Genomic DNA, 15,356 nt, shown 5'->3' on the forward strand with positions numbered 1-15,356 from the left:
TGTGGTGTACGGGCTCTCTAGTTGTGGCACTCAGGCTTAGTTGCCCTGCAGCATGTGGGATCTTAGTTCCCGACCAGGGATCGAACCCGCATCTGATGCATTGGAAGAGACCTCTGGACCACTGGGGAAGTCCCTAAACAATTTTTTTAAAGATTATACTCCATTTATAGTTATTATAAAATATTGACTATATTCCTTGTGTTATACAATATATCCTTGTAGCTTATTTTATACCTAATACTTTGTGCCTTTTACTCCCCTACCCGTATATTGCCCCTCCCTCCTTCCCTCTCCCCACTGGTAACCACTAGTTTGTTCTCTATATGTCTGCTTCTTTTTTATTATATTCACTAGTTTGTTGTATTTTTTAGATTCCACATATCATTAATATCATATAGGATTTGTCTTTCTCTGACTTATTTCACTTAGCACAATACCCTCCAAGTCCACCCATGTTGCTGCAAATGACAAATTTTCATTCTTGTTTATGGCTGAGTAGTACTCCATTGTGTATGTATACCACATCTTCTTTATCCATTCCTCTGTTGTTGAACACTCAGGTTGCTTCCATTTGTTTTTTTTTTTTATTTATTTTATTGTATTTTATTTTTGGCTGCGTTGGATCTTCTCAGCTGCACATGGGCTTTCTCTAGTTGTGGCAAGTGGGGGCTACTCTTTGTTGCAGTGTGCAGGCTTCTCATTGTGGTGGCTTCTCTTGTTGTGGAGCACAGGCTCTAGGTGCACGGGCTTCAGTAGTTGTGGCACATGGGCTCAGTAGTTGTGGCCCATGGGCTCTAGAGCACAGGCTCAGTAGTTGTGGCGCATGGTCTTAGTTGCTCTGCTGCATGTGGGATCTTCCTGGACCAGGACTCAAACCCGTGTCCCCTGCATTGGCAGGCAGATTCTTAACCACTGCGCCACCAGGGAAGTCCCAGTTTGCTTCCATTTGATGGTCACATTTTGTTCAACTATTCCAGCAATGATAGGCGACCCTTTTGTCTTTATTATAAATAATGCTGTAATAAACATCCTTGTATTTACATTTTCTAGTACACTTGTAAAATGAGAAAAGTAATTGTCATTATTACTTGTATCTGGTATCTTCATATATGATTATTTATTTCTTTGAATTAGATTCCCAAGAGTGAGGTAGAGAAGCAATGGCAATGGCGGTCAGGAGGGATGGATGGATGGACCTAAGAGTTATTTTAGAGGCAGACAGGATTGAATGGAAGATTGAATGTGGGAGGTGAAGGATAGGAAAGAGACAAAGATGACTTTAAATTTGGGATGATGATGGTTCCTTTTTCTGATCTCCATAAAACTGGACAAAGAGAAGATTTGGGAGAAATATCGAGGGTTTAGTATGAAGAAATGAAAATAATCATAAAGGAATATTATTATGTAAAAGTTTGTGACAATAAACTTGAAAATTTAGAGGAAATGGATGATTTTTGAGTCAACTATAAACTGCCAACATTGACCCTAGAAGAGGTAGAAAAATTAAACATATCATTAGTATTGAGAGATGTTCAAAAATAGATTTTTTTATTTTTAAAAGGACCTAGCCAAAATGCTTTGGCAGCTGAGTTGTATCTAAGTTTTGAAGAAAAGACATTCCTTACATTATTTAAGCCATTCTAAACTCTCAAAAAATATAGATGAATTGCAGCATTGTTTGTTTCCAGGCAGAAGCCTGGAAACAAAGGGAATGCCCATCAGAAGTGGAGTAAATTGTAACATGCTTATACTATAGACTATTATATAACTGCTTAAAGAGTGAATTCTGTCTACAGCAGTAAACATGGCAGGGTAAGGGGGTGGGAATTTCCACACTATATTGTTAGGGAGATACAGAGAAAGTGTATATAATTCTCTCCTATTTCCTCGTCAAGGCATAAACCTTTGTGAGGGCTGCTTCTTCCTGGAAGATCTTTTTCACACAGGTATGGTCAGCTCACCAAGCATTGGCCTTGTAGGACTGAGTCTACCCAGAGGGGCCACCCTTCCTGATTTGCACAATGGTGTTAAAGCAGCTAGTATCAGCCCTGAGTCCCACAACAACAGTGAATCAGACACAATCTATGCCTGCAAGGCTGACAAGCTAATAGAGATGGATAATCCCATAGACAACTAGCTGTAAAATAAATCACTTTATAGAACAATTTCTGTCCTATCAGTGTCAAAATCCTTCAAAGGCTCTCCATTGCCTACAAGGAAAAATTAAAATACCTTAGCCTTGAATTCAGCACCTTGTGTAATCTCTTCAGACTAATCTGGCATCCTTCAGGTGTTCTGCTCTGACCACAGTCCCTGGCTACGTCTCTATACCTGTGCCCAGCTGTTATCCCTGGCTTAGGATGCCGCCTCCCACCTACCTCTCTTATCACTCACCTCCTCGGTGTACACTCAGCCTTCCCTCCCATGCTTCCCTACAGCAATTCCTGTCTGGGACAGCTGGGGCTTGACTCTTCAGTATAGGACTGATGATAACCACTCTTTATACTATAGCCTCAACTCTCTAATTTTACCTGAGGGAGGAACCTATGGAATCAATAGGATCTTTGCATTTTGGGCACCCAGCACAGGACTTGGACAAAGCAGGAGGGCAATGACTTTGGTTGTATCATCTGAAGATTCTTTTAAAATTTCCCAGTGTACTTTCAAATATTAAATGCTTGCCCTTGAAATTGTGTAGCTACCTTGAAAAGATAGACATGTACCGCAAAATGATTTATGAATGTTCTCTTACTGCCTCTGACCTACATTTGTTTCTTTTTCTGATTATATCTTTCCTGCCTCAGCATGATACATCTTAATAAAGAAAACCAACATAGAAATATATACGTTACAGTTGCGCTAATAGTATTTTCCTACTTTTGAACATTTATAAGATTGGGTCTGTTTTCTGATTGTGTAGAATAATGTTGGCAAAACTGGAAAGCAAATATAAAAAGAAGCATCAAGAAATGAATTCATTTTGTTTCATTTTAAATAGCATTTGTAGCATTTACGCCTTTTTTCTGATTATAAATAGCATATGCTCTTTGTAGAAAATGTATAAAAACCAATTCACGAAAAGAAATAAGCCCATAATTATTCCACCATCCAAAAATAACAACTGTTAATTTCATCACATATTTTTCTCCCTCTCCTCTTTCTTCTACACATTCTTAAAAATTTCCAAAATGTCTGTTTAAAATATATCATTCAGAAAGACCACTGTCCAAGGCAGTAATAGCACATTTACTTATGCAGAATTACCCTCCTGATTTTCACTCATAATATTAGACTTAATTATTTAAATCTGACTTGTTAGCTGTCTGACTTTAAAATTTTAAATTACTATTAGCATTTTAATAACTAGAAATATTTGAAATCTAATAATGAGAGTTCAAAACAGATGCTATTGGATGTCTGGTCTCTGGTTCCACATGTAAAGAGCTTGGAAGTTGCTACTCGACCCTCACAATGACAAAAAAGACTGAGCAGACTGAAAAATCAACAACTCCTCTTGGATTAGTAAGAGAGGAGATAACACAAGGCAGACCACTCTCCCCCAAATTGAAGAGACAGACAAGCAAATACAAGGAGTCACAGAGCAGAGGCATGGACGTAGAAACCACCATGGGAACCAGCACCAAGGTAGGGAAACCTGCACTGTAATTGATGAATTGCTGGAAGCTCAATGCAGAAAACTCCAGGGACCCGGTCATGGGGAGACCTCCAGAATTTTGTGAGACTTACCTCTAGGTTCTCCACCAGATCCTCACAGTAAACATCAGAAAGAACAAAAAAAAAAACAAAACCAAAAATCCCTCGTGCTTCCTGCAGGGGAGAGAAAATGAACCAGAGCAATCTATTCTTTTTAGCAAGGCCTGTCCTCAGCAGAAACTGGGTAACCAAAACCTAACCTGCTGGGGTATTATCAGACCTGAGAGAAGGGAAATATCCAACTCTAGTAAGCTCTAGCCTTCCATAAGGGAGAAGGAGAATAGCCAACTCCAGCCCACTCTAGCCATCCTGTCCCACTTCAGGAAGGAGGAAGAAAAAACCCTGAGAAACAATAGTGAAGTCCATGGTCCAAAGCACAGGCTCACCAGAAGACTGATCATAGGACCCTAGAATATTTCCCCACCACCACATTACTAGAGCCTATTTACATCAGTTCCTTTTACCCAGCACATTATGTTTGACAAGAAAAAATTACAAGGCATATGAAATGACAAAAAACACAGTTTGAATCAGACATGGCAGAGATGTCAGAACTTTCAGATAGGGAATTTAAAACTATAATTAATATGCTAAGGGTTCTATCGGATAAAGTAGACAGCATATAATAACAGATGCGTAATGTAAGCAGAGAGAAGGAAATTCTAAAAAAGAACCAAAAAGAAGTGCTAGAGATGAAAAAAAAAACAAAAAAACATTGAAACAAATGAAAATGCCTTTGATGGGCTTATTAGTAGACTGGACATGGCTGAGGAAAAAAAAAATCTCTGAGCTAGAGGCTATCTTAATAGAAACCTCCAAAACTGAAAAATAAAGAGAACAAAGACTATAAAAAAAAATATTTAAGGACTGTGGGAAAATTGCAAAAGGTGTAAAATACACATAATGAGAATACCAGAAGGAAAAGAAACAAACAGAATATTTGAAACAGTAATGACTGGTAATTTCCCCCCAATAAATTGCAGATACCACACCACAGATCCAGGAAGCTCAGAGAATACCAAGTGTAATAAATGCCATAAAAACTACACCTAGGTGTATCATATTCAAATTACAGAAAATCAAAGACAAGGAGACAAGCACTGACCTATAAAAGAACAAAGAAATTCCATCTGATTTCTCAGAAATGATGCAAGAAAAGGGTGGAGTGAAATATTTAAAGTGTTGAAAGAATAAAAACCACCAATATAGTATTCTTCAGAAATGAAGGAGAAAGAAAGACTTTCTTGGACAAACAAAAATTAAGAGAATATGTTGCCATTAGACTTGCCTTGCAAGAAATGTTAAAGAAGTTGAAGAAGTTCTTTAGAGAAGGAAAATAATATAAGTCAGAAACTCGGATCTACATAAAGAAAAGAAGAGCATTGAAGAAGGAATACAAGAAGGAAAATAAAAACTTATTTTTCTTATTCTTAATTGATCTAACAGAAAACAATTTGTTCAAAATAATAATGGCAACAATGAATTTGACTATGTGTATTTCTGTATATTATATATATGTGTGTGTATATATATAATGCATTTATATATATACACACACATTTATGTATGCTTATATATAAATGAAATGAATGATAACAATGATACAAGGAATAGAAGGGATGAGAGGAAGAAATTAGGATTATTTCATTATTATAAGGTACTCACACCACCTGTGAAGTGGTATAGTGTTCTTTGAAAGTAGACTTGGGTTAGTTATAAGTGTATATTGCAAACTCTAGGTCAACCACTTAAAAAATATTAAAATAAGTTAACTTATTAATTAACTGATATGCTAAGAAAAGAGAGAAAATGGAATCACAAAAAATGCTTAATTAAAACCCCAAAAGGCAGAAAAAAGAGTGGAAGACAAAAAGAGGCACAAAGAATAAGGGCAACAAATAGAAAACAGTAACAAACATGTTAGATATGAATCCAACTATGTCAATAATCACTTTGAATGTCAATGGTCTAAATTCACCAATTAAAAGACAAAGATTGTCAGAGTGGATCAGAAAACGAGACCCAAGGCCCAACTGTATGTTGTCTACAAGAAACCCACTTTAAATATAAAGATAAAAGGTAAATATATGGAGAAAAATACTCCATGCTATCTCTAATCAAAAGAAAGCAGGAATAATTGTATTAATTTCAGACAGCAGACTTCAAAGCAAGGAAAGTTATCAGGGATAAAGAAGGACATTATGTAATGATAAAGGAGTCAATTCTCCAAGAAGACACAGCAGTCTTTAACATGTATGCACCTAACAACAGAGTGTCAAACTATGTGAGGCAAAAACCAACAGAATTGCAAGGAGAAATAGATGACACCATTATCGTAGCTGTAGATATCAATACCCCTCTATCAGAAATGGACAGATCCAGCAAGCAGAAAATCAGTAAGGACATAGTTGAATTCAACAACACCATCAATATTAGATATAAGTGCCAGAAAGGAGGGGGGTGGAGGGAGTAAAATAGGTGAAGGGGATTAAGAGTTACAAACTTCCAGTTATATAATAAGTCATAGGGATGTAATATACAGTATCAGGAATATGGTCAATAGTATTGTAATAACTTAGTATGGGGATGGATGGTTACTAGACTTATCACAGTGATCATTTCAAAATGTATGCAAAAGTTCAACCATTTTATAATAAACCTGAAACTAACATAATATTGTACACCAACTATATTTCAATTAAAAAGCAACTAAATATTTATCTAATAAAAATACCAAATATAATTGATATCTACAGACTATTTTATCCAACAACAGCAGAATACACATTCTTCTTAAACTCAGATAGAACATTCACCAAGATAGACCACATTCTGGGCCATAAAGCAAATTTAAAAGAACAGAAATCATACAGTGTCTGATGTCAAACCATAATGGAATTAAACTAAAAAACCAATCAATAACAGAAGGATAACTGGAAAATCCCCAAATGCATGGAGATTAAACAACACACTTCTAAATAATACATGGGTCAAAGAAGAAATCTCAGGAGAAATTTTAAAATATTTTGAACTAAATGAAAAAACACAACCTATCAAAATTTGTGGGATGCAGTGAAAGCAGTGCTTAGAGGGAATTTTATGGCATTGAATGGATATATTAAAAAGGAAGAAAGATCTAAAATCAATAATCTAAGTTTCCACCTTAGGAAACTAGGAGAAAAATCCAAAATACACAGAAGAAAAGAATAAGAATTAGAGCAGAAATAAATGAAATTGAAAATAGAAAATCAATAGTGAAAATCAACAAAACTAAAACTGATTCTTTGAAAAGATCAATAAAATTGATAAGCCTCTAGCCAGACTAAGAAAAAAAGAGAGAGGACAGAAATTACTAATATCAGAAATGAAAGAGGGGATATCACTACAGGTCCTATGAACATTAAAAGGATAATAAAGAAATACTATGAACAACTCTATGCCCACAGATTTAATCACCTTGATGAAATGGACCCATTCCTAGAAAGACATAATTTGCCAAAACTCATAGAAGAAGAAATAGGCAATCTGAATAGGCCTATATCTTTTAAAGAAATTGAATCAATAATTAATATCCTTGCAAAACAGAAAGAACCAGTCCCAGATGTGTTCGCTGATAAATTCTACTGAACATTTAAGGAAGAAATTATACCAACTCCCTAAAATTTCTTTCAGAGGATAGAAGCAGAAGGAATATTTCCTAACTCATTCTATGAGGCCAGCACTACCCTAATACTCAATGAGACAAAGACATTACAAGGAAAGAAAACTATAGACCCATTTCTCTTATGAACACAGATGCAAAAATCTTCAACAAAATATCAGTAACGACGTATAGAAAGAATTATACACCAAGACCAAGCAGGATTTATCCCAGGTACGCAAGGCCGGTTCAACATTCAAAAATTAATTAATATAATCTATCACATCAACAGCCTAAGAAAGAAAAATCACATGATCATATCAATAGAAGCAAAAAAAGTATCTGACAAAATTTAACACTTCTTTGAGATAAAAATTCTCAGTAAACTAAGAATAGAGGGTAACTTCTTCAACTTGGTAAAGATTATCTACAAAAACCCTACAGCTAACATCATATTTAATGGTGAGAACCTAGAAGATTTCCCACTAAGATCAAGAACAAAGCAAGGATGTCCCCTCTCACCACTCCTTATCAACATCATACTGGAAGTCCTTGCTAATGCAATAAGGCAAGAAAAGTAAATAAAAGGTATACAGATTTAAAAAGGAAAAATAAAACTTTCTTTGTTCTCAGGTGACATGATCCTCTATGTAGAAAATCTGAAAAAATCAACAGAAAATAACCCCTGCAACTAATAAGCAATTATAGACAGGTTGCAGGATATAAGGTTAATATACAAAGCCAATGGCTTTCCTATATATCAGCAATGAGCAAGTGGAATTTGAAGTTAAAAATACAATGCCATTTACATTAGCATCCCCCCAAAATGGAATACTTAGGTACAAGATCCATAAATAAATGAAGAGATATTCTATGTACATGGATAGGAAGACTTAATATTGTCAAGATGTCAGTTTTTCCCAACTTGATTAAATGCAATCCCAATAAAAATCCCAGCAAGTCATTTTGTGGATATTGAGAAATTGATTCTAAAGTTTATATGGAAAGGCAAAAGACACAGAATAGCTAACATAATATTGAAGGAGAAGAACAAAGTTAGAGGACTGACAATACTTGACTTCAAGACTTACTATAGAGCTACAGTAATCAAGACAGTGTAGTATTGACAAAAGAATAGACAAATGGATGAACAGAATGGAGAACCCAGAAACAGACCCCTATAAATATAGTCAATTGATCTTTAACAAAAGAACAAAGGTAATACAATGAAACATAATATTTTCAACAAATAGTGCTGGGACAATGGACATCCATATGCCAAAAAAAAAAAGAAAAAAGAATCTAGACACCTACACTCTTCACAAAAACTAACTCAAAATGGATAATAGGCCTAAATATAAAAAACAAAACTGTAAAAATCCTAGAATATAACTTTAGAGAAAACCTGGATGACTTTGGGTATGGTGATGACTTTTTACATAAAATACCAAAGGCACCATCTGTGAAAGAACTAATGAATAAACTGGACTTCATTAAAAGAAAAACTACTGATCTATGAGAGACAATGGCAAGTGAATGAGAAGACAAGCCACAGACTGGGAGAAAATATTTGCCAAAGACACATCTGATGAAGGACTATTACCCAAAATATACAAAGAACTCTTAAAATTTAAGAAGAAGAAAACAAAAAATCCAGTTAGAAAATGTGCCAAAGACCTTAACAAGACACCTCACCACTGCCATACAGATAGCAGATAAGTATATGAGAAGATGCTCCACCTTATAAGTCATCAGAGAAATGCAAATTAAAACAACAATGAGATACCACTGCACAACTATAAGAATGGGTAAAATCTGAAACACTGACAGTACAAAATTCTGGAGAGGATGTGGAACAGCAGGAAATTATAATCATTGCTGGTGGAAATACAAAATGATACAACCACTTTGGAAGACAGTTTGGTGGATTCTTACAAAACCAAATATATCCTTGTCATATGATCCAGCAATTACCCTCTTTGGTATTTACCCAAAGGAGCTGAAAACTTATATCCACATAAAAACCTGTAACTGGATGTTTGTAGGAGCTTTATGCATAATTTTCAAAACTTGGAAGCAACCAAGATGTCTTTCAGTAGGCGACGGATAAATAAACTGTGGTACATCCAGACAATGGAATATTATTTAGCACTAAAAAGAATGAGCTATCAAGCCATGAAAAGACATGGAGGAACTTAAACGCATATTACTAAGTGAAAGAAGCCAATCTAAAAAGGCTACATACTGTATGATTCCAACTATATGACATTCTGGAAAGGGTGAAACTATGGAGACTATAAAAAAGAATAGTTGCCAGGAGTTGGTGGGGGGTGGGGGTGGAGGAGGGATGAATAGGCAGAACACAGAGTATTTTTAGGTCAGTGAAAATACTTTGTACAATATTATAATGATGGATACATTTGTCCAAACCCATAAATGCATAACGCCAAGAGTCAACCATAATGTAAATTAGGACTTTGGGTGATAATGGTGTGACAATGTAGGTTCATCAACTGTGACAAATGTACCACTCTGGTGGCAGATGTTGATAATGGAGGAGGTTATGCATGTCTTGGGGGAGGGAGTATATGGGAAATCTCTACCTTCCTCTCAATTTTTCTGTGAACCTAAAACTGCTCTAAAAAGTTTTTTTTAAAAAGATGCTATTTGATCACACAATACTTACATTTTCCCAAAAAATAACAAAAAATGTATTATCTATGAGGACCTGGTAACTTGATTGTATTTTCATTATAATCAATATCTTTGGGTTTCTTTATTTAAAAATGATCTATAGTAACACTTTTTTTTTCTGGTGAAAAGTTGTATGAATTTTAACATATATACAGATTCATGAAAACCCCACCAAAATCAGAACACAGAACAGTTAGACCATTCCAAAAAACTCTCTCACGCTATCCCTTGGGTAGTCACACCCTCACCTCACCCAAGACCCCTGGCAACCACTGATCTGTTCTCCACCACTATAACTTGGTCTTTTTTCAAGAATTTTTGAGAATGCCAAATTAATGGAATCATACAATATGTAACTTTTTGAAACTGGGTTCTCTCACTCAGCACAATGTATTTAAGATTCATCCAAGTTGTGTATATCAATAATTTGTTCCTTTTTATTGTTGTATATTATTATATGGTATGGATGTACCACAGTTTATCAATTCACCTGTTGAGAAGCTTTGGGGTGGCATCCAACTTTTGACTGTCACAAATAACAGTGCTGTGAACATTCATGTACAAGTTTTTGTGTAAACCAGGTTTTCATTTCTCTAGGCTATATGCCTAGGAGTGGAATTGCTGGGGGTCAAATATATATTTAACTTCATAAGAAATTACCAAACCATTTTTCATTCCCATCAGAAATGTATGAGAGTTTCAGTTGCTCCGTATACTTGTCAACACTAGGTATTGTCACCATTTTTTCATTTTAGCCATTCAATTAAGTATGTAATTGTATCTTTTCGTGTTTTTAATTTGCATTTCCTGAATGTCTAATGATACCGACTATCTTTTCACATGCTTATTTGCCATCCTTATATCCTCTTTGGTGAAGTGTCTGTTCAAGCCCTTTACTCATTTTTAAGTTGTGTTGTTCTCTTATTATTAAGTTTGAGAGTTCTTTACATATTCTGGATACAAGTCCTTTGTTGGGTATGTAGTTTTCAAATATATCTTCCTAGTCCATATCTTGTCTCTTCATTCTCATGACAGTATCTTTGGAAGAACAAAAGTTCTTAAATGTGATGCAGTCTAATTTATCAAATTTTTTTTTATCATTCCTAAGAACTCTTGGCCTAACCTCAGGTCACAAGGATTCAGCTTATGTTTCTCATTAAGATCTATGATCCATTTTGAGTTAATCTTTATGTAAGGTATGAGATTTATATCAAGGTTTATTTCTTTTCCTATGGACAACCAATTTTTCCAATACACATTAGTGGAAAGAAATATCTTCCCTCCACTGAAATGTGTTTACACTTTATCAAAGATCAAATGACTGTGTTTGTGTGAGTCTATTTCTGGACTTTCTATTTTGTTCCCTAGATCTCTATGTCTTTATCTTCTGGCTGGGTCTCTTTTAACTAAAAACAGATAAATTTGTCATGTGTCATGAGCAATAGAGGGGGGAGGAAAAGCAGTCCCCTGTGTTCCCAAGAACTAGGAACAATTAATTCCTCCCATCACCTATTTCCTGCCACTTCCTAACTCAGGTATCACAGAAACTTAGGTGAACCAGTTAGTTTCATGGTATAACAGATTAATAAAGCCAAATGTCTTCTTCCTTAAAGGCTTTCTTCACTCCCAGTGTTTTCCCGGTGATGTCAACTGAAAAATATGCCAGCCTCACATGACTCAGAGCAGAGGGAAGGGAGTTGCACCCTGACTTAAGGAAAAGTTTCAGATGAAAATATAACTCTGTTTACCAGGTAGAGAGATATGAACATGGAAATACCTTACTATTTAATTTGAAAATAAAGTGTCATCCAAGCCATAGCAGGAGCTTTATTACATCGACAGCTGGTCTCTGTTAAAAATAAGTTTCTGGGTTGCCTTTCAGCATTGGGCCATTTGAGTGAGGAAGATCCAGAATGACATTCCAGTGCACAGAAATATAAATGGATGGACACACAGCCAGATGGACACAGATCTAGATATTTTCCTTTCCTTTCCTCTAGCCCAGTCTGGGATCACTGAGTATATACTGCTTTGCAACAGGTCATCTTTGCTGTTTTATGCATCTCAAAGTATTTTATTTATTAGAATGGTCACTTTAATGTTTAAGGCAAAGAAATATTCACCACTATTCATTGAGGGTCAGTTATGTGTTAGGTTAGTGCTTCCCAACATTTTTGGCGCCAGGGACTGGTTTCGTGGAAGACAATTTTTCCACGGACGGGGTTGAGGGCTGGGTGTGGGGGGGTGATGGTTCAGGTGGTGATGAGAGCTTTGGGAAGCAGCAGATGAAGCTTCACTCGCTCGCCTGCCACTCACCTCCTGCCATGTGGCCCGGTTTCTAACAGGCCGCAGACCAGTATCGGTCCACGGCCCGGGGGTTGGGGACCCCTGAGTTAGGTACCGGGCTACGCAGGTGACACAGAACAGACAGGGTCTGTTCATTGTTGGGGGCTTCCCGCAGCTTAAACAATTATCTCTATTTTGTTCTCTGAACTGTCAGATTTGAGTCACCCTGGGATTAAAAGAAATCTTTGAAAGAATAAGTCAGAATTTGTAAACTTGGTGAAGTTTAACAAATCTGTATATTTAAGATTGATCTGAATCAAGCCAACCCTTCCCCTTTTTGGTATGAAAATCCTGGCCACTAAGGTAAATCGGTAACAAACACCTTTGCTGGTGAACCAGGTGACATGATCTTCCCAGGGCTTCTCATATTGATGGTTTAGGGTTTGAATGCCTTGTTAAACTGACTTTAAAGAATAACTTCTTGGTCCTCACCACAGAAATTGAGCGAAAGTTGGTTTACATGTTCATACTTGCATTTGGTGTGAGTCATGAGAAACGAGGATATTTATTTCCCGAGGAAAGAGGGGAATCTGAGTCCATTTTTAATCCCTCTCAGTGACACAGCACAGTGCCTTGGGCAATCTGTTGCTCAATAAATATTTGCTGATCCAATATCCAATTAGCCAGAGATCTCTATCTACAAAGAAATGTTGTCTTTGCCAATCTGTCAGAGCACCTGTGTTTGTGGGACTGCCCTGTATTTCAGAACCTTTGCCCGTAAGGAACATCATGGAGCAGGGAACTGCTTGTGTTTATACAACACCCCATTTCCTGGGTACAGCATCCAGGTAAAATTAGACTCTAGTAAGCCACCCTGAGCACGTGCTCCTTCTTCTTCTCCCAGGCTCCTCAGTTGGCCCTGTTCGTTGCTCTCCCCGCTCACATCTGGCAAGTGTCACTGGACCCTAGCACGAGAGAAGAATGCCACTTTCAGCATTTTGATCAGCTGCGGTACTGGAGCAATCGAGGTAAGGCCACCACAGGCGCAAAAGGATGAAAGTTTGTGCATCTGATGACGGGCGACTGGGGTAACCTTAGAATAGTAGGAAAGGCCCCACCAGAGGAAAGGGGCTCCTGCATGAATGATTGCAGTGAAGCAGAAGTAAGGACAAAAGCAAGAACACCTGGGAAAAACAGGAGGACTTTGGTGAAGTTGAAGATGAGGTGGAAAGAGAACTCTGAATTGCAAGAAGCACAGAGGGAAGAGACTCTTGGTCTGTGAAAAACTGATAGTTTGGAACAACTGACCAGCGGTAAGAGAAGGCAAAAGAAGAAGATTCTGAAATATTCGGGAACATTTGCTATCAAAAGAAGGAGGTTTAAAATTACAAATGGAAGAAAATGAAAAGTCGAGGCAGTATTGAGGAGGGGTGGGTGGCTTTACCATATTCATATCAGACTGCAGGTTCCCAGAGGGGAGCTGTAGAAGCTGGACGGAACACCGGGATTAGTGAGGCGGGTGGAGCACGGAGCAGCCGGAGCTCTGATGTGGATGTGGCTTTCAGATGGTGCCAAGTTCGGGAAGATATGCAAATGCTGTGGTTACAGAGCGCAGAGCAGCCCGGGCGCCCAGCATGGTTGCTGAGCACCCAGAGGATGCACTCAGAGGTGGGTTTGGAGAAAACACTTGCCTTTGGAACATTGCTCCGAATTGAGCCGGGCTCCCAGAAGTGCTCTCACACCTTTAGATCATCTGATAGCAGACTCTGATGTTTACCAGTTTCAGGGAGATCAAGCCATTGTGAAATTTTTTTTTCTGTAATAAAACTAGCCCCAGCCAGCCAGACTGGGAATTTGCTGCCTGAGCTGTTTTCCAACATAGTTTTGCTGGCAAAACCAGATGTGAGTGTTTCCTCGACTTTATTTTTACACTGACTTTATTTTTACTGCTAGCTTTCAGGTGGGAAGAGGGAGATTTAAAGGTCAGCAGGCGAGCGGAAGGATCCCGTCCTGCCACTCCTGGGTGTGCTTCTGTGTGCCTGTGTGTGTCCATACCTGTGTGTGTGTGTGTGTGTGTGTGCCTGTGCGTGTCCATGCCTGTGTGTGTGTGCCTCTGTGTCTGTGCCTGTGTGTGTCCATACCTGTGTGTGTGTGTGTGTGCCTGTGCGTGTCCGTGCCTGTGTGTGTGTGCCTCTGTGTTCATGCCTGTGTGTGTCCATACCTGTGTGTGTGTGTGTGTGCCTGTGCGTGTCCGTGCCTGTGTGTGTGTGCCTCTGTGTTCATGCCTGTGCGTGTCCATGCCTGTGTGTGTGTGTGCCTGTGCGTGTCCATGACTGTGTGTGTGTGCCTCTGTGTTCATGCCTGGGTGTGTCCATACCTGTGTGTGTGTGTGTGTGTGTGTGTGCCTGTGCGTGTCCATGCCTGTGTGTGTGTGCCTCTGTGTTCATGCCTGTGTGTGTCCATACCTGCGTGTGTGTGTGTGTCTCCACATGCGGATTGTTGTGTCCTGATCACTTGTTTGTAGGCATAATCATGGGTGCCAGGCTGGTAGTTTGGCAGTTTCTTATTTGTTTATTGTAAAGAAGGTAAATCCATCTGTGGGGTTTTCTGGATTGGAGGGCAAGGGATATTTACTGTCAACAGGATTAGAACAAGGAGATATAAGATACTGAGCTCAAAGGTGCATCTAGTGTCAGGATAAGAGCATAAATAGTTCGGAAGAAGCCAACTACAGGGCATTTCCATCTTGAATGGAACTTTTGAGTATTTGAGTGGGAAATACAACTTGGAAAATTGCCCTTCGGTCAAAGCACCAGTCAACAGAGCTAAATAGAGTAAAATTTGGCTGGACTCAAATGCAGTTTCATCAACTCTCCTTCTTCAATTCTTTTTTTTTTTTTTTAATTTCCCAAAAGATGAAAGATGGATGCTCACAATTTGGAAATGAGAGCTTGAATGAAGAATTGAGAAGGCAAGTCTGTGGTCCACATACACATTCCCAGAGAAATTCAGCACCCAGAGA

At 37.9% G+C, this 15,356-nt stretch overlaps 1 protein-coding gene across 1 annotated transcript in view; it reads left to right on the top strand.

The window, feature by feature from the left end:
• Positions 1-15,316, top strand: part of SLC22A15 (solute carrier family 22 member 15) — a 120,705-nt gene extending 105,389 nt beyond the window's left edge. Inside the window, exon 13 of the transcript XR_005020067.1 lies at positions 15,250-15,316. The gene's annotated coding sequence lies outside the window, so the exon portion shown is untranslated. The remainder of the gene's footprint in view (positions 1-15,249) is intronic.
• The last annotated feature ends 40 nt before the right edge of the window (positions 15,317-15,356 follow it).

This window comes from Balaenoptera musculus, chromosome 1, assembly GCF_009873245.2.
Source record: "Balaenoptera musculus isolate JJ_BM4_2016_0621 chromosome 1, mBalMus1.pri.v3, whole genome shotgun sequence".
Classification (NCBI taxonomy): Eukaryota; Metazoa; Chordata; class Mammalia; order Artiodactyla; family Balaenopteridae; genus Balaenoptera; species Balaenoptera musculus.